The sequence below is a fragment of the Anser anser genome (assembly GCF_964211835.1).
Source record: "Anser anser genome assembly, chromosome: 7".
NCBI lineage: Eukaryota > Metazoa > Chordata > Aves > Anseriformes > Anatidae > Anser > Anser anser.
In genome coordinates, this window is record NC_139727.1 from 5,605,695 (window position 1) to 5,628,120 (window position 22,426).

The 22,426-nt window shown below is 35.1% G+C and overlaps 2 protein-coding genes and 1 long non-coding RNA gene across 6 annotated transcripts in view; 2 read left to right on the forward strand and 1 right to left on the reverse strand.

Moving 5' to 3' along the window:
• Window positions 1-22,426, forward strand: part of LRMDA (leucine rich melanocyte differentiation associated) — a 669,624-nt gene that overhangs the window by 132,893 nt on the left and 514,305 nt on the right.
• The window catches only part of LOC310902275 (uncharacterized protein), a 261,603-nt gene that overhangs the window by 85,145 nt on the left and 154,032 nt on the right, over window positions 1-22,426 (forward strand). The gene's annotated exons all lie outside the window — the stretch shown is intronic.
• Window positions 121-22,426, reverse strand: part of LOC310902278 — a 59,618-nt gene continuing 37,312 nt past the window's right edge. The window contains exon 2 of the long non-coding RNA XR_014586607.1: window positions 121-22,361. This is a non-coding gene — a long non-coding RNA (uncharacterized lncRNA). The remainder of the gene's footprint in view (window positions 22,362-22,426) is intronic.

Here is a 22,426-nt window from a genome sequence, read left to right on the forward strand (position 1 = left end):
GGAATAAAGTAGCAAAGTGGTGCTATGGTTAACAATCTCAGCATGGTTCTTGATATATCTTACGTTCATCTCCTTATAATATGGTAGCTAATTTAAGTATTGCAGATGAAAATGTCTTGCTAAGACTCAGCATTAAGCAGCACAACTTATAAAAAATATATATATATATATTTTTTTTTCACTTAGGTTCAGTTAACGTCAACACTTTCATTAAGTTTATCTGTTTGTAGAATTGGGAAAATATTCTCTTCTTGATAAAATAGTGCTACTGTATAAATTTCTTAAATCTTTCAGTGGAAAAACTGTGATAACCTACTAGAAGGAAAAGGCTTGTAGTATAATGCTGAATAACCCAGCTGTAGTGTTCATTTTTAATAATCTGAAGTGGTTTTTGTATCAAAGCTGCAGCCTACATTTTTCAGGCTATCAGATGAAAATTCTTAATTCTTTTTTTGTTGTTGTATTTTGATTTTAATAAGCTTTTATTTTTGAGGAGAAATACGAATAGTTGCTGTACAACCAACCCTGTCGCTAGAAATTAATGATACCATTTTTGCTGGGGTACATACACTGAAGTCAAGTGCAGTGGAGAAACCTGTCTTCCTTCAGTCTCTTCCACCTGCCTCCATGTTGTTGGGGGTACTGTGTTTGTTAGAGGTACTCTGATGATATAGGTTGATGAAGTTTACTGATATACAGTACATATGCTTCACCAATATGCAGTTAATCTCATGGCTGACAACAAATGGACTCTTGCGGTTTTGTTCCCAGTTGTACTGAACAAAATTTTCATCCTCCATGATTGTGCAAGTACTGCAGTGAAACTTTCTGAAGTAGTGGAAGGGATTCTACCCTACTTTGTGATCTCTTTCTGGTCTTAAGCAGAACAAATTGGATTGTCTGTTTCTCACTCCCAAGGGTATTTGTATGAAATAGAAGAATAGCAACAGGGAGGAAGGGGCAGGAAGGAAGAAGGTTATTTACCATGTTAATATTGTTATATTATTTCAGATGAAAAGTCTCATAGAAAACAACTCTTGTTTAAATCCTTTTTGAAGTGAAAGATCTCAGTACATGAAATTATCCTCCCCCCCCCCCCCCCCCCCCATATGGCTTGCAAAACACCATCACCCATCATCTTGGGTAGGTAGTTAGCATTTACCCGCCCATTTACAATATCTTAGTAACTTGTCAAATAAGCTTAATGGGAAAAGCCTAACAGTTGCACTGCACCATGGCATCAGTTCTTGGTTTTATTCTATCCAACCATACAGCTAAAAAAACCCCACACGTATTAATCTAGAAGGTAATTGATATAATCATTCACTATTGATGCATTGTTGGCTCTGCAAAATCTGTGAGCAGTTGTAGTCTGCAGACAGCACGAATGACTTCGGTTAAACTGTGAAGTGCCTGGTACAAGTGAAGATTCTTTCTGACTAGTCTTTGCTGAATACAAACTACTTAAAAAATTAAAGCACTAAAGGACAGCTATATGCTTCATCTTGCCCCTTTGTTCACTGTATTTTTTCTGGAAATCCTTCATTTGAGATGACCTTGCCTATTGCTGGCTTTAAATTGTGCCTCTGTGAGCACAGTTAAAGGTATATTAAGGTTGATTAGGAGACAGTAGGTACTATTTTGGTATATTTGTTGATATCAATTCTTGCCTGCTATCATCCACTGTGTAAATCAAGACCATGTTGTTAAAAGTTAATTGTATGACACACAATGGGAAGAAGGCAAATGGGACTAGGCAGAAAAGTGGTGCAAATTTTAAGCTGGTTATTTCATTGGTGATTTTGGTATTTCTTTATAGCACTGCTTCTGTAGTTTGGTTTCTCTTTGTTGTGCTGAGTATTTATCTGTACTTTTATAGGTTTACCTTTAGGAATAAGAGCTGTTAAAGAAAAAAAACCCTCAAACTTAAGCTTTTGGTTTTCTTCCAGAAAATTTATTTTGTTTGCTGTTTTGGTAATGGTATTTAAATATTAAAATATTTAGATTATTTTATAAAAAATACTGGCAGTAATAAATGTTGACCTGATGTTCTAAAATATGTACTAGTTGGAGAAACTACCAGTTTCAGTTTTTACTGAAAGTCTATGGCAACCACAGACTATTAAGAGCATGGAAATGATAGGTTACAGAGCCTTTTCACCTCTAGGCTGTCTTCTCTAATACATATATCTACAGAATTGTAGTAATTAAAGGCTTTTTATGTTTTATGATGTCAGTTGCATAAGTTGAATTTTAGCCTAATTGTTTAATGAACAGATGGAAAGTTTTCTTGATCTTAAGCCATTACTGTAGCCTGGCCACATTTTGAGTCTAAGGAGAAAGACCAGTTCACATTCTGTTTTGTGTAGCTGACACTTCAGAAGTGTGTAACAGACATATACAATACATACTCGGTTGCCCCATCACTGGCCTGTCCTGGGAACAGAAAGCAATAATTTTTAGGTTGTTGAGTGATTTCCATTTGCTATTAACCCAGATGGGATCCTTCTCCCATTTCAGTATGAACAATCCACCTGCATTTAACTGATGCTGTTTCTTCAGCTCTTGTTAGTAGTAATAGAACAGGAACAAGCTCAAGTAGAACTTAATGATAAATAAAAACATGTAAATTTGGTATAAGTTCACATAATGATAAAAAAAATATTTTTAATAAGTTGTTTACAAAATGATGAGTTTGCCTTTTAACATGCAGAATTTTGATGTATCTGCTCTGTAGCAATAATTGATCTGTTCTGAAAAATAACTTTGAACATATCAAGGTTCTTCAAGTAAGGTATTATTAAAAACTTTTTTTTTTTGTGATTGAAAACATATAGTTACATAAACTTCTGGAAGAAAAATCTGGATTTCTTCTTTTGATATTTATATTTTGCATACCTTTCCATATGCTTTCTGCTTTTCCCTTCTATACAATACATTATTTAAGACATAGTTAAGTACATAATTTTTGTAACTGAGATGACTTCAGGGACTCTTAAGTACTGACTGTTATTTAATGGGTGTGGTAATTCTTCTTAATGGGGTTACTTTCTTGTGATTTTGTAATGCTTCCTGTTTGTCTGTGCCAACCTAGTTCTTTGCTTCTTAGGAAGCAATTTTCTGCTTTGAAGTGCTACCCTGGTCTTGTAGGCAACTATACGAAATATCCCATGATGGCTTCTGCTTGCAGGCCAGGTCTTATTCTAGAATAAGTGGTTCACTTCCCAGGCTGTCAGTGCTTGGTAAGGGACAACCTGCCTTTTCCTCTTTATAAGGCTCTGGTACTGCTGAAGCAACAGCAGCTTCCTTCTCAGCTTTGCCCTGAGGTAGAACCCCTGAGGAATGGTGTACTACCTTCTCCTGAATTCTGCTTCTTGACTTTGGGAGACAGGTGTTACTTTTATTATTTTTTTTATTTTATTTATTTATTTATTTTTGGAATTTATCTATACAGAAACAAAGCAATAGGTGACCTCCAGGTTCTGTATGCTGCTGAACTTGGACCCATACAGACCCATCCCTGTCTGAGTCACTCAAATTAATGCAAGTAACTTTTACCCTGGGTAGGCATCCAGCTTCTCTGGGACTGAGTGTTTTTACATAAATGTTTGAACAATCTGTAAAGACTTTTTAGTGGTGTGAAAGATTTAAGTTGTGATTATGTTAATGAGTCTATTAGTCCTGGATTATTCAGATAGGTTTTAGCAGTTTATGATGTAGTGTTTGTAATAATGATTGCCTTTATAGAAATCTACCTGAATTTAATAAATAAATAAATAAAACTACACACACATACACACACACACGATCCTAAGATCCAGATTCACTAAGCCCCAGTTGCCTGTCTTATCTGTGGACTCTTCCCACAGGTATGTGTAGTGAGGCTGTATGTATGTCAGTTCATATGGAATTCATGTGTATAAAATATATACATGGAATAAAATGTAAAAAATGAGTTTTCTTTTAGAAGTTCATTCTTTTGCCTTATTGTGTTAAAATCAGTTTCGCAAACTTCATGATTACTTAGCTGAATTATATGATGAAGAATAATGAAACATTCATCATACATACCTTTACTGTAATGGGACAATTGCTATTAATGTTTTGTTTATCTATAATTCAGTTGTTTGTAATACCTTTGATTTACAAGGACTCTCCCATACTTACCCTTTGAAGTACAGACTCTTAGTGTTAGTATACTCCTCTAAGTAGTATTAATAAATATTTGCTTGACATTTAGTCTCATTGATCTCTAATCAGTTCATAGTATTTCTGATAATTGAAGTTATGCAGTTGAGAAAAATTCTTTTCTGTGTAATGTAAATACTGATTTTTGTTATTTGTACGTTTTAAAGATTCTATGCCGTCATTTATTTCATTTGACTTAACCATTAGAGAAGATTAAAGGTGGCTTATTTCTTAGACATATGCTTAACAAAGAATGATTTTACAAACATCTGTGCAAAAACATACAACATCTTCCTGCTTTCTTATCAGTAAATGCAGCTGTTCCTGTTTCTAAAGACCAGATGAGTGTGATAATGTGGAGTAGCAATGTTTGAAGGCTTCATTTTCTGATATCTAAGACATGTTTCTTTTTCTTGAGCTTGGACAGGTATAAATAAAAAAGATAATTTTACATCTAATGTTGATTTATTTATTTATTTATTTACTTTGCCACAAACAGTATCAGAACATGTAACCAATGTCATCTGCTAAATGAACTGCAGTTTCTCATCATGTTTATGCTGGGCTAATGAGGTCAAATTACTCTATACTTTTAATGGGGTTAAGTTGTATACAATAGTTCATCTGTTTATATCATTTAAAATATCAAATTTATAAATCTAAAAAATGTTTAAATACTATAAATTGCTAATAATAGAAGGCAAGTAACTTCTGTTCTTGGCAAGACAGAAAGTACCAAAAAAATCAAATTGTCTTTTTTAGTGTTTTTGTTCCTAGTTTAAAAGCACATAATTGGTTCACTATTTCTATTGGCTTTTCTGTGCAAGTGAAACAGGAATCATCATTGTTGAGAAAAATTATGTGCAAATCTGTTTGTAAAATGTTATTGCTATTTTAAGTAGCTACATTAGAGATTTACCCTGCCCTTTTTACAGTTGATTTCAGTTTTGCTTTATTCCTTTGTTTTTGAGCCAAATGATGTGATGTGACCATTAGTCTTTTAGAATGGATAAACACATTTAAACAGAGTAGCCACAAAACCTTGTCTCGTGGGAATCTCCCTCTGTCCAAAACCACATAAACTAATGACTAAGTACGTCTTTTCATCTAGAAACCCTCTCATATATGTTGTTCATAACATGTTACGGATAAAATGCAGCCACCTTATTATTAATAGTAGGGTAAAATCTTATCAGCCTAGTCATGTATACCTCATCACCATAACACATAAATACTTCTGTTGTAGTGTCAGTACTTTTTATTTATGTTAGTGCTTAATATATTCTTTAAGGATCACAGATGACTGCAAGGTTACTTTTTCTTAGAGCCACTCCAATGTTCTTTTCAATTGTTTTGTATTGTTGACAGTATATGGCAACCTACGTGGTTTCTTAATTCCTTCATTTTCGTATTGCTTATGACCCTCACTGAAGTTTCAAGCAAACCTGATCATGCTTACTGTAAGAACTGGTTGGATCACACCTGGAAATTTGTTTCCTGCTTCTAGATGGCTATTAAATATTTCACAATCAGATGATGTTTTAAGGAAATCTCAAAATCTGAGAGAAATCATGTTCCTGAGAAAGAATCATGTAAAGCAGATGCATGCTTAAAAATCCCAAAGATTATACATTTGTATTTTTTAACGTATTGCAAGAATCTTTAAAAGATGTTAACCAAAGCATCAGCTGTCTAAGATGGCACTGACACATGCATGCATGTACTCACACACTAAAAAAAAACACACTAAAAGCACTAAGTATTAATTATAGCACTCTTTGTGAGGAAACGAACCTAAGTGCTTTACAGGTTTAGTTTCAGTAGGTAGGAAGCCCTTTAAATAGCTGCTGCAAAACCACAAATAGTGTTGGATGTGGGGAAGGTTCAACTCAAGTGTTGCCCTCAAATGAAATAAGAGTTGTATGTGTAGGTGTTTGCAACCGCTTATCTGTAATACTTAAAATTTGTATGTTTTTGGTGGGCAGGAATGAGGTGTGAGTTAAAAACTCAGTCTTCACCAATTGAAATAACTATTTAGAAAAGTTTGTGCACTGCATCAATGTACTTTAACTTCGGCCTCCTGCAATTGCAGGAAGTCTGTTTTACAAATATACTGGTATTAATCACAAGATATAATGTATTCTTCTCACTTCTTTCTAGGCTCTTTTATATTATCTCCTTTATTGTTTCTTGCAGGAGCTCATTTTTTGATTTAATACCTCAGAAAAACTATGTCTTATTCTGGTGGTTCACCTTGAGATTTGATGAGAAGCAGGCTGACTGCTTCTTTTCTGTCACCCATAAATTCTTGCTTTGTAAAATCTGCTTGCTAGAGTGGGGCTAAAATGGGGAGCAAAATCAAAATGCTGTTTTCATATGTACAGTTTTCTTTTTTTTCCTTTTTTTTTTCATTTTCAATAGCTTTAAGGTATCTCTTTTTGACTGCTTGTGTAAGATTCTGTCACTATTAAAATTATTAGTGAAAGATTGGATTTGCATTCCTATTCCCCCAAATGGATTTAACTCTTGGTGGTATGGATGGAGTTCAGTGTACAAAAGGTCCGTGGAGAAAACTTTTCTTCTAGTGTTCATATTTGCTATAATCAGATTTTTCAGAACGTGGAGTATTTTTTCAAAGTGAATAAAAGGAATTTTATTTTGCTTTCTGCTGTGGTAAGATATATGGCAGCCATATTTTCATTGTTTTGACATAGAACTTAAGGTCCTGTATCCTAGGTCAGGATCCCACAGTCGCATATGCAGCGTAGAGCTAAAAGACTTTACTCTTAAAAAATGCATGATTGCAATAAGTCGTTAGCATTCCCATACATAGTTTTTTCCATGACAGAAATGGTAGATTGATATGACTATTTTCTGTCTAAATAGGAACAGGTTAGAAAAATGAGAGTGGCAGGTTTATGTGGAAGGTGTTTAGTAGCAGGAGATCTCTTGGGAGGGATGGAAGAAGATAAAACTGTACTCCTTTCTCTAGGTAATTCTTATATTTAAAGTCTAATATATTTTTTAGAGGCAAAGACTCACAGCTATAAAACTCCACACTTGGGATGAGTTAAAAGTGAGTACCCATACAAGCAATCAGATCACAATTTTGACCATTATTTACCTCTTATATATATGTTGTTCATATTCAGGCTTTACTGGGATACGACAGAAAATATAAAATTATTAATTTATAATATTTTATCTCTATTTTAATGTCATGTAATTAGTTCTCTCTGTGTGTTAAAATCTTGTATTTGACATTTTCCTTTGGAGCAGAATGTTTTATGTTTTAAAACCAGCTGTAAAATAGGATAAGTTGTGCTAAAATTGTAAACACACTCTGTTTTTCTTGGGGGGGGGGGGGGGAGGCATAAACTTTTGTCAACACCTGTAAACTGACAGATAAATAAAAATAGACTGACAATATGTGTGCAAGAAAAGTTAAGGACTGCTTCAGTCAAAAAGTCTTTACAGACAACCCTTAAGATGCGTCTTTGCAAAAAATATGTAATAGGATACTTCAGGAGCTGAAATGATTTAAGGTATTGTTGAATCACTAAACACTTAAAAAAAAAAAATAAACAAATGTTAAATTAAACAAACATTTAAAAAAAAAGGCAAAATCAAATATAGAAAAAAACCAACAACATCATGTCAAGAAATAGGAGGCCAAGTATTTGATCAGTCACTTCAGTTGTGTTTTCTAAGGTTTCCTGTGTTGTTGGTGCTTAAATAGTAGTTCTAATTAAATAAATGCTGGATATGATAATTATTGAGTTACTGAAGAGATCTATGTTCCATTTTTAGCAGTGTTTCCTACAACTGTCTTCCACCAGTACTAATATGTTTACCTGTATCAGTTTATTCCAGAAGTCTTTGTTGTTTATCTTATTTTTATGAAGTAATTTTATTTTTATTAATATAAGTAATGGAAGACTTTGGCAACTGGATACACAACAGACATGCTGTCTATTTTCTCTTCTTCGTTTATTTTCCTCTTGTTAAAGTCATCAAAATGTTGACAGCTGCATAACTCTTTTTAAAGCTTTCGTATCTTGACAGATATTACAGATATTTGTCATTTTACTTACAGTAAGTGACAGCTAAATTAGCTTTATGCTGTATTGGAGGATATCTCAGATGTAGTGAGTCCAGTCAAATTTATATTGCATTTCTTTAATGTGCAGCTGATTTTTGAGTGGTTATTAAGGAATGAACAGTGAAAAGATACATGAAGAATGTGAAAATCTTGAGCTAGCAGATATTCAAGGTTAACAGATGAGAAATATGTTCCCTTTTTATTACTTCTATCATGTTGGATAGTCTAGTTTTTCCTTCATTTTCACTTCTTATTTCAGTTAGATGTGGGGTTGAAGATCTATACATTAATCCTTCTTTAACAGATAGCCATTGCCCAGCTGAGTCTTTAAGGCTGCCAGCAGACAATGTAGGTGTTTGTAGGTCACAGCAGAAGCTGCTGAGTGAAACAGTGCTGATACAGTAGCACTGCACCTACCTACTCCCTACCTAGTTAAGAGCGGTTTATCCATTGACTGATTGCAATATAGATGTATTCAGAATGTACTTGTACTTTTCTTTTTCAAAGGTTTAGGTCAAATTAAGACTGGGAAGAGAACAAACAGAACTACTGAATAGAAAAAAAAAAACAAACCAAACCAAAACCACCTTTTTTTCCATCAAGTAACTTATTCAGTAATGTTGCTGTACTTTTTCGTGCTATGCATAAGTACAAAGCACAATTTAAAAAAATTCCAGTGGATCTTTAGAGTATTACACTAAGAGTGTCTGCAAAAAGTGTCTCCCGTTGGCAGGAGGGGGAGAGTAGGGGGAAAAAAAATGGAAAAGAACAAACTTGTTGCCTTTTATCCAGATAGCTTAATTACACAATTGAATATTTCTTACAATTGTCTGTTTAAATTGCTGTCAGAAATGGAACATTCTGTAGTATGATATTTTCATATTTTAGTGTGTTCAATGTATTGCTAATGATAGCCAGACTTTCAAATTTCTGTAAATGTATCAAAGATGAATTATACGTTTTCAACGTGTTAACATTCTATGTTTTGGTACTGTTGTCTTACTCTTGGGAATCCCACCAGCATTTGGCCTATTAGTGTTTGGAACAAGCCATGTTAAGGGCAGTTTGGTGTTACTCAAATCAAAGTAGAGGAAGTGAAACAAAACACAAGGTTTGCAAGAGAGTAACTGATTTAACAGTGTGATATTCTTTAAATACTACTTCTTTTTAACTTCAGAAAATTTTGGAAGTGTGACAAGTAGTATTCATGTCTTGATCTTTTTTCAATTTTCCTTTAAGTCAAGTTTTTTGTAGGTTTTCTTTTTTTTTTTTTTTTTTGTAGGTGCAAGCCCTTCTCTGTAAATTATTTATGCTTACGTGGGCTGGAACTTAAGTTAAGCAATACAGTTTCTCTTGTAGGACCACCAAAGCAGGGGCTATGTATGTGTGTTTATGCAGTACTTCACATGCTGAGGAGAGCAAAACCAAGAGTGTTGAGTAAAAAACTAAATTTTTGTGATTACATTGGACACTGGCCTGCTTCAAGTACTGAGCTAAATCTGTTCTACCTGGAGCTGATGGTGAAACACCCATTGACCTCTCAGAGAACAGAGGAAGGTTTACAGCAGTATTATAGAGAATCAAGTCTTAAATAGAATATTGCTTGTTATGTTTTATTTAAAGATATTTTCTTTCAGTATTACAGACATATGGCAGGGAGTAATTTTTATTGGTAGAGAAGTCTCTGAAGTGGAGATAATGATGGAAATAACAGAAGCTGGAATAGAGATTTCTCTCTTCAACTGAAAAGAATGTTTGTTTTATAAAAAAATATAATGCGTAAGAATTTTCAAGGGATGGACCTATGCTGTAAGGCTTTGTCTGCTTTACTTCACTGAAAGTAGGCATGTCACACAATTCTGAATGCCAGATCACTGCAGTAAGTGATCCTAACTATCTATAAATAATAGGATTTGTTGCATTTCAGACCAGTGTTTTTTCTTGTTCTTGAATGAGAGCTTTCTGTAGTCCAGAAAAATCACATGGCTTATTTAGCTCTATCTGAAAACAATAATAGGCCTATTTAGACTTTATCTGTAACTTTACTTTGTGTTGAGCAGTATTTGTAATACTGTCATAAACTTCACTGAAGTACCATTTCCTAGGCTGTAGCAGTAGGATAAATATTCCCCAGGAATACGCAAGCAGAACATGCAGATTGTTTAGTGTGGGTTAAATGCACCTATCTGGAACATAACCATATTAATATTACATCTTACAGATTTGGCAGGAGCCTTAAGAGTGTAGTATTTCAACATTGGTTTTATAGAAACTTGCTGCAGAACTGGATGGGATTAATAATGGATGAGATATATCACACTTAGTACAGTATTAAATTCTAGCAGTGGAAAGATGCAAACCAGTTCATAACCTTACAAGAACATTGTGTGCTACAGTAGTCTTGGTAATACTGTACAGTCAAATTAAAGATGAATAAATGTTGAACTCAGCCTTCTGTCAGAAATAGTCCTCATGCAGTCTCTTGTCAGTCTTTGTGCATATTTGTCCTGGGTAGGCTACTGGTAAGGTCATAATGTAAAAAGATGTAATGGATTATTCTGGCTGCATAACACATTATAAATACAGTGGTAAGGACCTTAATAAGGACTGGAAATTTTGCATGTTCCAATTCTTGGGTGAGCAGCTTGAGAGCTGAAGCATATGTGCACCTCCCTCAAGAACATCTTTGTTTATCAAAATTATATTAAAATGGAAAGCTGAAATAAATCTCATTCTTAGCCAGCAGGCAGTTGATTCAGATGTGACAAAGAGGAGGCAAGACACCAGGGACATACCTTACAGGGCTACAGCTTTTAACATGAAGCACATCTGGGATCTATCAGTCAATAGCTTTCCTTGTGCAGGTTGTGCTTCCTTTGTACTTTTAGACCACTTTACTGAAGACTTTTGTCACCGTTTGTCAGCTGGGTGGATACTGTCAGTCCCCACCTTCCTTCATTCCCAGAGTTACCAGTATCCGTTCTTAGGAACCTTATCACCTTCTTTGGAGGTGTTTGGTGATGGATTGGGAAGAGATGGCTCTCTCCTCTCTGTATAAGCTAATAGGTCTCCTGTCACTTCCAGTTTGAAGTACCAGGGCATCAGAAACTGTTACTTTATATTTTTTTCCCATGGAAAACAAAACAGAAATGAATGAGGCTCTTTCAAGCTGCAGCAGAATGAATTTTGAAATTTAAAACACTTTTCTCTGAATAGAAAGGTTATAAAAAAGACTACCTCAGCCAGTCAAGCTATTGTACCTTGGGGATGAGGGTGAAAGACTTCAAAAATGTGGTAATTATAATTCCTGCATCACTACAGAACTTCATCTTATTCCTATTTTGTTGTTTTAAAGCAGACTGGAGCAGCCGTAAGCACAGTGAACAGCATACATACCTCTTTCTGTAGGTATGCAGATGTGGATAGCTTGTGAGGCATACTTGTAGCAACGTAAAATGTCTTCTCCATAGGCCCACTGGGCCAAAGGCTTCTTTTTGGCCTTCAGTAAAGCTGGCTGAGATGAGGACAATATTGTCTTTTTCGAAATCCAAATCGAGGACAAATGAACCATGTGCTTTGAAAAACTTGGTGTTCAGAAGACTTACATGCATGGCTATACAAATCACTCTTTTCCATAACAGAACATACCTGGTTTTGAAAAATTTCAGTTGTTGTGGAGTGGAAAAATTGTTTAAACAATATCATGGGTCTCTAAAATTGTGTTTATTGGTTATTGCTATCTGGAGGAGGAGATTTTGTACTCTAGATTTCCATGCTGGGACTATGTGATAGGAACAAACAAGTAAAGTAGGCCTCAGAACCAAGGCCTCCTGTAAGGTGTTTGAATAAATTTGTTAGGGTTTTCTTTTTGAAGTGGGCATCTGAAACTCTGAGAAGAAAGGTGTGGGAATTAATACCTTACAGGTTTATATTAAGAGGAAAAAACTTAAATGGAGTAGAGGTTTTAGCTCTCTGCATTTACTCCTTGATCAAAATGCAGACAAACTAGTATATGCTTGAAATATGATTGTTAAGAGGCTGCTCTGAATTTTTAGTAGGCATTATGAAATATTTGTTTTTACTTTGAAGAGTGCATCAATTAAAAAGAGATGGTGCCTCAGAGAAATGTTTACAATAAATGCCAAATATCTGAGCTGGCCTCTTGTTATTTGAAGTGTTAGTTCTAAGGCAGGGTTATAAAGTATGTTGATGAGGAAATGTGGAAGAAATTTGTTGAATTCCTGCTATCTTTGCTGTTAAAAGATGTATCTTTTTAGGACTATACTTGCTGATCCCAATCAAGGTCAAGGTAAAGTTTTAGGGGGCATGGAGTATGTTTTTTAGCAGTTTCCTGTACCTTTCCCCAGAGTGTTGCATACTCTGAATGACACTTAAAATGTGGGGAAAGTAACACAGTCTTCACTGTATGTGGAGAAATTCAGACAGTCATGGGCTTTCCTAGTAATTTGAAATCCTGCCTAGTTCCTAGTTTCTGAATTGTGTTGCCAAGCTGCCTCTCAGCAGTCAAAGAATAGTATATTTTTCTTAAGAACTGTACAAGTTCTGAAAAAAAGTTAGTTTGCTTGTTTGTTTTTACCAATTCAAAATGGATCTGAATTTCACCAAGAAGAAAAAAAAAAATGTAAAAAAAAAAAAAAAAAAGGCAACATAATGCAACAACTGTTTTGCTTGGCTGTACAGTTTGAAATCTTAAATTTTAAGGATTTAAACTACTTGGAAAAGTAAAAGAATTAAAATCAACTGTATTACGCTTTTGGCCAGACTTCCATGTTGTGGTTGTCACACCCCAATGAAATCAAGGAACTGCTAAGAATGGTCTTTACCATTCTTAGTACCGATAATGTTTTTTTTGTTTTTAAAGCTAAAGTTGCTGAGCAAGCAAAGATGCTAAAAGATGTCTTGTTTTGCTGAAATAGTGCTTACTCAGAAACTAAATGCAGTTTATATATATTTAATTTTAGTTAATGAGATTTTTGTCTGTAACTAGTAAATAATGGTCTGAAACCTAGAAAACATTTACATGGGGTGATTGCCATTGATATTTTATCTCCGAAGTAGATCTAAAGATTAATTTGTGAAATCTTTACACTTCATATCTCCCTTCCAGTCACATTTAGTGTTTTATTGTATTTTTAAATATAACTGTTTGCCTTATGCCTTAGTTTTATTAGTTTTTTCTTTTCTTTTTTTTTCCTTCTGCTAGTTAGGCCAGTCATTTTAATTTCATTCGTTATAGTCTCCTAGAGTCCGAAATAATGCATGCTTATCTAGCCAGACCTAAAAACTAGTTCAGCCCTGCCCTACTTCTGGGATCATTACTGTGCATATAATGATACCAATAAATATAAAGAAATCCTTAGACACTTTTGCTAGAGGCTACAGACGAATCTACATGAAAGCATTTCTAAAGCCCATATATTTTTCTTGCTAGAAGATGTAAAACCTTTCATGTTTGCTAGTTGGTTTTTATAATGGGAGAGTCCCTTAGCCCTCCATGATGCACGTGAGTTCTTTTGTCCTGACATCCAAGGGTGTTAAGACAAATCCTGGGTTTACTCTCCAGACACTTGCTTTCTCTTTGGCATGCTGGCAAAGCCTTCTTTGGTATTGTGAGTATGAAAGTAACTGAGTGATATCAGGAGCTAGGGTTGGAATTCTTTGAATGGGATTCACCTGAAGATAAGTGTTTTTGCAATGTCTGTGTACATAGGAATATTCGTGAACAAATTCTGCACAAGTGAACAGGAAAAAAATATAATTAGCTGGCAGAAACTGACTGTGAAAAAATGAATTGCTATTATTTTTAGAAGTCAGAAGAAGGGAAGAGGTTTTTAATGGATCCTCCCTATTGCAGACCTACTCTGTTGATTGTATTCAATGTGTTAATGGCAATTGTCTTGTCCTTTTTTAAGATACGGAATAGTTGTATCTTCCACTAGACCTCTGTCTGAGGTTTTGGTGTCTTGGGTTGTTCCAGAGTCATAAGCAGTATGTTTTAACAACTGTTGTAGGTAGCAGTTCTCTCACTTAGCTTTTCATTCTTGAGTTTTATGGCTTTATTTCATTATTTTTTTTCTTCAGATTAATTCCTTGTTTTCTTATAGTCTCTGAAATTCCTGCAAGCTTTTTGGGTAAAGGTTGTTGCTTCAATTTAACTTAATTTTCTAATAATCATAGAGGTAGCAGCACCTTCAGTGATGTGGCTTGGCAGCTTTTCCTGTTTCCTCCTCGCATTTAAAGCTGGAGGTGAAACCTCCCAGACTGACTTTGCTCTGCAGGAATAATTCTCTACAAGAACCAGTGTGACATTCTAGCTCACTGTCAAGCTAGGCTGAAGAATTTTGGACATCTCAACTCTTTCTCCAGAACAACTGCTATTCCCCTCTTTTTGTCTTTGTACACTTGTCAGAGTTCTTTTGATACCTTGTCTCAGGCCTTTTTGTTCTTTCATTGTCTCAAGAATTCTTGTCAAGTGGCAGCTTATCTTCAACTCTTCTCTATTTTGTTGGTATTTTATTCTCAACAGCCTGCAATTAAATTTATCCTGTAGAGTCAAATAGTGACTAACTCGCTGAGGGGTGTAGTAGTAGTTTTCACTAATTATGACAAAGCAATTCTAAAATGGAGAAGGTGGATGACAAAAATAGGATCAAATGCAGTCTGTGCTGCTGTTGTCCTGGATATCTGCTGTGGGACATCAGAGATGCCTTCTGGATGGCCCTCTGCATTCTGATGCAGAGGAGGAAGACCAAGGTGGAAAACAATGAAACAAGAAAATTGGCATGTGATATTATAATATGGTCACTTCTGTCTAATTTAGTGTTTGATTCAAAATAACTGCAAAAGTAGTTTGCCAGAGCCTGGCAAATAGGTGCCTTTGAAGCTTCACGTGCCTCCAACTACCATAGTTCACACTCGCAAGCAAAACCCATGCTGTTCTGAAGGAACACTGTTGTCCACTAGAACTGTCTACTTCCTTCTCTATCATCTATTTTAGCACTTTCAGCCTTTAAAGAAGTGTCCGTGTCTATAATCTTGATTTTTTTATTTTATTTTTTGACATGTATGGTGCCATTTTAAATTTGCATAGAGTCCTTAGGCCACAGATCTTCCTGTGATTAAGGAATATTCTGGTCTTGAAGGTGGACTCATGACTGCCCTTGAAGTAAGTGTACTATAAGAAAGTTTTGGGGACTAGGTTGAGGTACATGATAGGAAATGCTAGTGAAATTGAATTTTTCATGAACATCAGTTGCTTACTGAATCAGAAGTAGAGAACATGTTAGTCTAACGGAAGCAACATAATCTGTGGCTTCTCTGCATGGGCAGAGTATTGTCTGAGTTCTGTTAGCTTTCCTAGCAGAATATAACATAGCTGAAAATATTCCTTAGGTTAATGCATATCAGGTCTTGTGTTAACTGACAGTTGTAGTGTAGGCTCCTGCTTTCTTGGTTGTTGGTCAAAAGTTTGATCCAGAATATCGTGCCTTCTGAGCAAAAGATACACAGTTGATGATGGGGTATTTTCTTAGTGTGCTATAAAAACAGGAGCAGTCATAGGAACACATTGAATTCTTGCTTGAGAAACAGGATGAAATAGATTTGTCATTTGACACCTTATTTCTATTTTGAGTTTTGCAGCTGTTTTTATGAATGTTACTGACGTGAAGATGAAAAGTTTCAGCTTTCAATAGAAATTAAGGACTACATAAACACAGGGACCATTAATACCTGTTGCATTGTCCAAGTAGCTTCCTGCATTGTAATGAAGTTTTTCCACAGTGTAATAATGCATGTCATTCAGGCTGTCAGTGCAAATAAAAACAACATCATGTATATCTCTGCTTCCAGAAGTGTGAACAAGAACAATGGCCATACATTCTATACCTTTGTTGCAGTGAAAGTCATGCTGGGCAAAATTTCTAAGCTAAAAGAATGAAGCCTTGTTCTGCATAATTTGTTTGGAAAAATGGGTCAAAAATGGAACACCTCTGTTGCAAAGTCACTGTGGAAGTAAACAAAATATCTCTTTGGATAACTGTATTACATTACATTACTGTATTCTGTATTTGATTCAGTAAGAATACACACAGTTTCATACCACAGGCCTCTAAAGACATAAACCAACAAAAATATTTCATGTCATAGGAAATATAAATAAACAACATAACCCCCGCAGATGATAGTGGGGTAGAACAATTCATTTTCAGAAATTTTCCATGCTAAAAATGATTGCATGAAGTAGTTGCTGATTATGATAATTTAGAACAAGTGGGTGGATTATGTTTTGGGGGGTTTTTGTTTCCCAAGTGGCTTTTATTCTCCTTTCAGAGAAAGTGTGAAATTTGCTGTGAATTTTAGAAATCCAGTTCAGTTGTTGTTTTGTGGTGGGGTTTTTGTGGTATTTGTTTTTTGGTAGGTTTGCTGGCTGTTTTTTTTTTTTTTTTTCCTTTTCTCACCCATGTGGGAACACCTTACTTACACCTTACTTTTTAGAGTAGCTGCAGTTCTTCCTCTATTTGAAGTTGGGAGGGCTTTTTTTGTACGTTCCTTCCAGGTAAAACAACCCTGTGCTACATAATACAACACATGTGGATGGCCGAAATTGGAAATTTTTTTAGCAAGTCCACCAGGATGGAAGCAGATGTTTTCCAAACCATTCTAGGGAAAGGTGCCGTTGCACTTCTACGGGTGTCTTTTGTTTTTAAAGGTTGCTTTTAATCATGTCAGGAAATTGTCTGGGGATTTGTAAGGTGAATGCAATGTGTAGAATTTTGACATCATGTTTTTTGTTTGTTTATTTTCCTTTTGAATAATTTTGTTAGTACTGAATATGAGCGCCACGCAAAAAGAAGTGGACAGAACAAAGAAAAAAGTCAAACCAAAATAAACTGAATTAAATATTCCTCTTAGTTCATTTAGATTGCAGCTGCCAACTGTATAGAAAGCTTACCATTGTTGCATCCAACTTGCATTTCATATGCTTGACTCTTCATAATATTAGTAGTACTCACCATCTTAAATTCCAGTGTGTCAAATAAGGATTATCTCTGTTGTGTCTTCATATTAATCATGACTAGCTTTTTAGTTTATTTATATAGACACATACAGCCATATGCTGCTTTAGTGCAAAATTTGCCAGTCACAAAAATCATTTTTCTGTGCCTATAACAAGCATACTCCTAAAATATCTCTTGGGCTTGTATATAAATTTCCTTAAATTAATTAGGAGACATGTATTTTATTTATTTATTTTTAATATAAAGACAGGTTTTAATCACAATAATGTATCACTGTAAGGGTGATTGCAGTCATAATTTACTTTTGTAAGTTACAGTTAGAGATCTCTTGTGATTGCTTTTTCCTTATAGATCTGAATTATCTACCATTCTGTCAGTCTGCCTATTTCCATATGAATATCTAAGCTCATTAGAATAATACCCAAAGCATGGTATGCTGCATTATTGTGCAGTTTAATAAGTACTACAGCTGCTTCTCTCAGCAATGCTATAGGCTGATTTTCTGTTTTTTTGCAGATCACTGCCATTGTTTGCTGAGTGCCCATGTGGGAGCACTTTTTGTGATCTAGTGCTTTTCCTCTTATAATACTGATTCACAAAAACAGCACGCTTAGAGAGAAACATTAATTAGGCGCAAAGAGCGAGTTATTCCATGCTTCAGGGGCGGGGGGTGGGGGTAGGGGGGAAGGTGGGAAGTACAGCAAATAAATTATCTCCTATTTGTGCAATGTTTTATGGTTGTCAGCTGTCTGTTGCCAAAGAAGCACCATGGAGTTAAATGCTTGTGACACCTTGCCCAGCCATGGTATAGCAAAAGCCTGTTATGGAACTCACTTTGTGACAACCTGTGCTAGTTTATATTAGCTTAACCAATCACTTTTTTCTGTGCTTGGCAAAATTTGTTAAATTAATTCAGTTGCAATTAGCAGATTTATGGGAAAGTACCCTGTTATCCTTTAATTGGAGAGCATAAAACTACAAACTGAATCTGCTGGTTCTATTTGTGTAATAGGCAATCTATCTACGACAAGGTTTGATCGATGGAGTCGTATGATGCCCTTGCCTTGTTTTATATTGGCTGTCAGCTCTTAACTGGGACTGAAGTATCTGGGTAACAAAAATTGATATAATGACTTAATGCGCCTTATTCTCTTTGAGCTACATCAGTTTAGAGCACTTCTGAGAGAAAAATGTCTGGAAAATATCAGGGAGTCATTTATCAACCTGTTTTCATTAGCATACTGCCTAGCACTGGCAAGGATTTGAATAAAAAAAAAAAAAGCAGGATGGTACAATTTATTTCAGGTCTCATATTTCTTGGATGAAAGGAGACTTCTAATAAATGGAAAATATAGAAAGATGCATTTCTTGCTGATTTTTCCTAAATAAAAGCTGTGCAAAAACATATCTTCAGCGTGATTTATAATAAGTCAGGAAGCGTGTATGTATGAAAATAATCAGAAAATTAGCAACAGTACCCTTTATTACTATCTTCTTTTAATTTATTTGAGGTACAGTGCTGAATAACTTCCCTGTCTGCTATGTGAACATTTGAAAATTTGTGTGTGGGAGTGGTAGGGGGCTGTCATCACAGAGGGCTTTATAAAAACTTAAAAATCTGATCTGTTTAAAGATAAAGCTGTTAAGCTATTCAAGAGTCTGCTGAAAGTGAAATAGGCACTGATCAAAATGTTTGTATAGTGGGCAAAAAGTGTGCACTGTTTCAAGTCATTTGTCCTACCTCCTCTTATGATGCTAACCAGAAGAGGTAATAATAACTGAAAAGCAGTTGTGTGCAAGTAAGTCCTTTTTGCATGAAATTTTTATGCATCAGTCAGGCTGCATACAGTGTGCCTAATGTATAAAATAAATTGGTGCATAAATCAGATTATAAGCAGCATGTAGGCAAGAGGCAAGTCTGCATTTGCACACAGGAATCAAATCCAGGCATGGCAAATTCCCATTTTAACCTCTAGCATGAGGATTTATCAGGTGGCTGTTGCACGCTTAATTTTCATAGAGAAAAGATAAAAATAAAAAAAAAATACACTCCCAGTGCTCGCCTCCCAAACTTGAATGCAACAGAATACAGAAAGGCCCTGAAAATAAGAGGACTTGTGGACATGCACAGCATTATATCGTGACCCTTTCTATAGCTTCTAATTATTTCAAGGATTTGGAATGCCAATCAATAGAAAGTGATTTATGATTGGTATAAGCAATTGCACATGGCTTCACATTGATCAGTATGCAGATTCCCTGACCTAAGAAGCTATTATCTATGACAGATACTTGTCTAACTGCTAATTGAATTGCACATTTTTCCATCAGTGTTATCAAACTACACCAAATATAGACCGTAACTTTGTTGCTCTTTGCATGGGAAAATAAAACTATGATGAACAGCAAGTATCAGAATATAGGTTGTCTGACAGTAACCACTATTTATTGTTGCAAGCTGTGCTTGCTATAAGATGACGATATCATCCAATGTTGCCATGACAATCAAAATGAGTGTTGGGCCCATTATATTTTCTACAATTCAGAAGAAAATCTATTAAATCTAAGTTACGTATTGCTTGTTACCCTGTAACCTGTCTCTAGGACATGTACTGGTGCTCTAGTAAGGGAGTCTTAGTAGTATATGGATGCTTCGCCATCTCCTTTTACTCCCTGGATATTCTTTTTAATCATTCTGATTAGGTGGTCTAAAAGCAGTCGTGTTTTTATGCAATGGCCTTTTATCTTTCCAAGAGATTCTGTTTAAAGTTAAAACATGTTTGATGTCCACTTGCTCAAACGCTCAGTGGGCTTGCCACTCGTTGCAGTGTTAATGAATGTTAACCAAAGTGACTGCTTTGAGTTCTGACTCTTGTTTCTGATCAGGATGCTTTTCTGCTTCTTCCACAAGTGGAAAAGATATTCTTACATACTTGCATATTCTACAACCTCTGTTCATTTTTTTCACCCGCTTATCTTTTTATCAGATAAACTCATTCTCCATGTTAAAAGATGTCAGGGCTGGATATGGCATAATGTAAGACTGTGGCTGTCATGATCAATGTTTGGAGATTGGGGAGTACGTGATTTCCAAAAGTGATGATTTCACTGAGGTTCCAACCACCTGAAACAGTGTAGAAGAACTTTATTTTTTAGAGCACTTTTAATAACCAAACTTTTGGCAAGGACCATGCTGATGTAGGCACCCAAAAATCTAAGAATAAATGTGTCCTTCCAAAATACAATTTCTTTTGACACGTGTAAAAACTTCTATTGCAATTTTAAATGAAGATGTTTAGTCTCTGTTTTTATGTCATGACTTCCTTTTACACTTTGTGTATCATCACAACCGAAGATGGTAGGAGAGTTGAGAAATCTGTATCTGTGAATACAGAATTGGTAAATAACAGAGATAAACAGGTTCTAGAGTGGATCAGAGGTTGCTTTTATTTTGGGTGATGAAGAAAATGCTAATGTATTTTAAAAGTGGGGCTTGTGAAGTTCATGCAGGTTCAGTGCAATGCAATCTTGACACCTAAATCCACAAGAAACATGTAGCCTATTAATACCAGCTAGTATGGATGATCAGGATGGATTCAAAAGCCATAACTGCAGTTCTTTGTACATATTTTTCCTGAAAAAAAAAAGATAAAGTGCATCATTTTTTTGGTCTGCAAGTCCTTGAAATATTTGAAATGAGATCATGTTTGTGCATTGAGACTAAAATGGAAGAGTTTGTTAGTCTTCTTCACAGAGAGAAGGGTGAAAAGAGGGTTGGGATAGCAGATAATGGATATATTAGGGCAGAGCTGATTTAAAGATCATCTTAATGCATCTTAGGTAAGCATGAGAAAAAAATTGATTCCAGTTACTATTGAAATTGAAAACTGTGGGAACAAGAAAGGGTCACATGGCAGTAAGAGATAGATACTGATTGCATAGAGTTTATCTTCATAATGGAGCTGTTTGGAATGTTTTCCATTAATAAATATATTTTAAAATATGTTCAACTGAGCAGTGTGTACTAGGACATATGATGTGTTTCACCGTGAAACAAAATTTCAAAATAGTTTGCATTAAAGAACTTGGAACATGAAGACATACAAACTGAAACACATTTTATATCTATTAAGACATCTCACTTGTTAGTGTCTAGATACATAATCTGTGTAGTACTCTTTGCAAATCTTCCAAGCATTTTGATAAAGCATCTGATGAATGACATAGAAGAATTTCCAGTGCTGTGGTGCTCAACAGTTTATAAAAAAACATGGGGGTGGGGGGTGGGGTAGGGGTTGTGCCACTGAAATTAATAAATGAATATTAGTGGTTTAGCAATTACTGTAAGTACCTCATTTTTTTTCCACATTTCCTTTCTTGTCAGACTTCACCTGCACAAAATCTCTTATCTTTCTGAAAAATATATACACACTCATGAGAGTATAAACACATTATTACACTTTCATGACAGATAAGCTTGCTCTGTTGGAGTGTAAACTCATTTTTCTTTAGGTGACCTTTAAATAGTATTGTGCTATTGGATGGGATTTAAATCAATAATTTTGTCAAAACAAAATGCAGTGTTGTTTTTTTTTCTTTATCATTTAACCAGTTCTTTAAACTATAAAGGCATAATGGATTTCCACGTCTTATACTCTATGAAAAAAATGCTCTAAAATTCACTTAACTAGCCTGAAAAAAATTATGTCTCTCTGTTGTTGTTAGTTTTATTTTGAAAAATGTTGAAACAGCAGGATAACATACAGTGTAACTATAATTAGTGACTTAATGCCTTTTCTGCATTCCCATTGTAAAACAATAGTGTCCCAGGTGTGAGAAGGTTAAAATGAGAAGTACCCAGTAGTTATGAAGCAGCAATAATGAGTTTCCTTCTACTTACCATGGATTTCTGTGATATACAACTTGCAATTAAGCATGGCTTGGTGATTCAGTGATTAATGTATATACGACTCCTAAAGGAGCAGCACAGGCCTCCCGTCACATCCTTCATGATGTTTACAGCTGGGTACCTATTAACAGGAAGATGGAAAGGGCCATTTACAATTCAGTAACCTTTATGACAGTGAACTCTTTA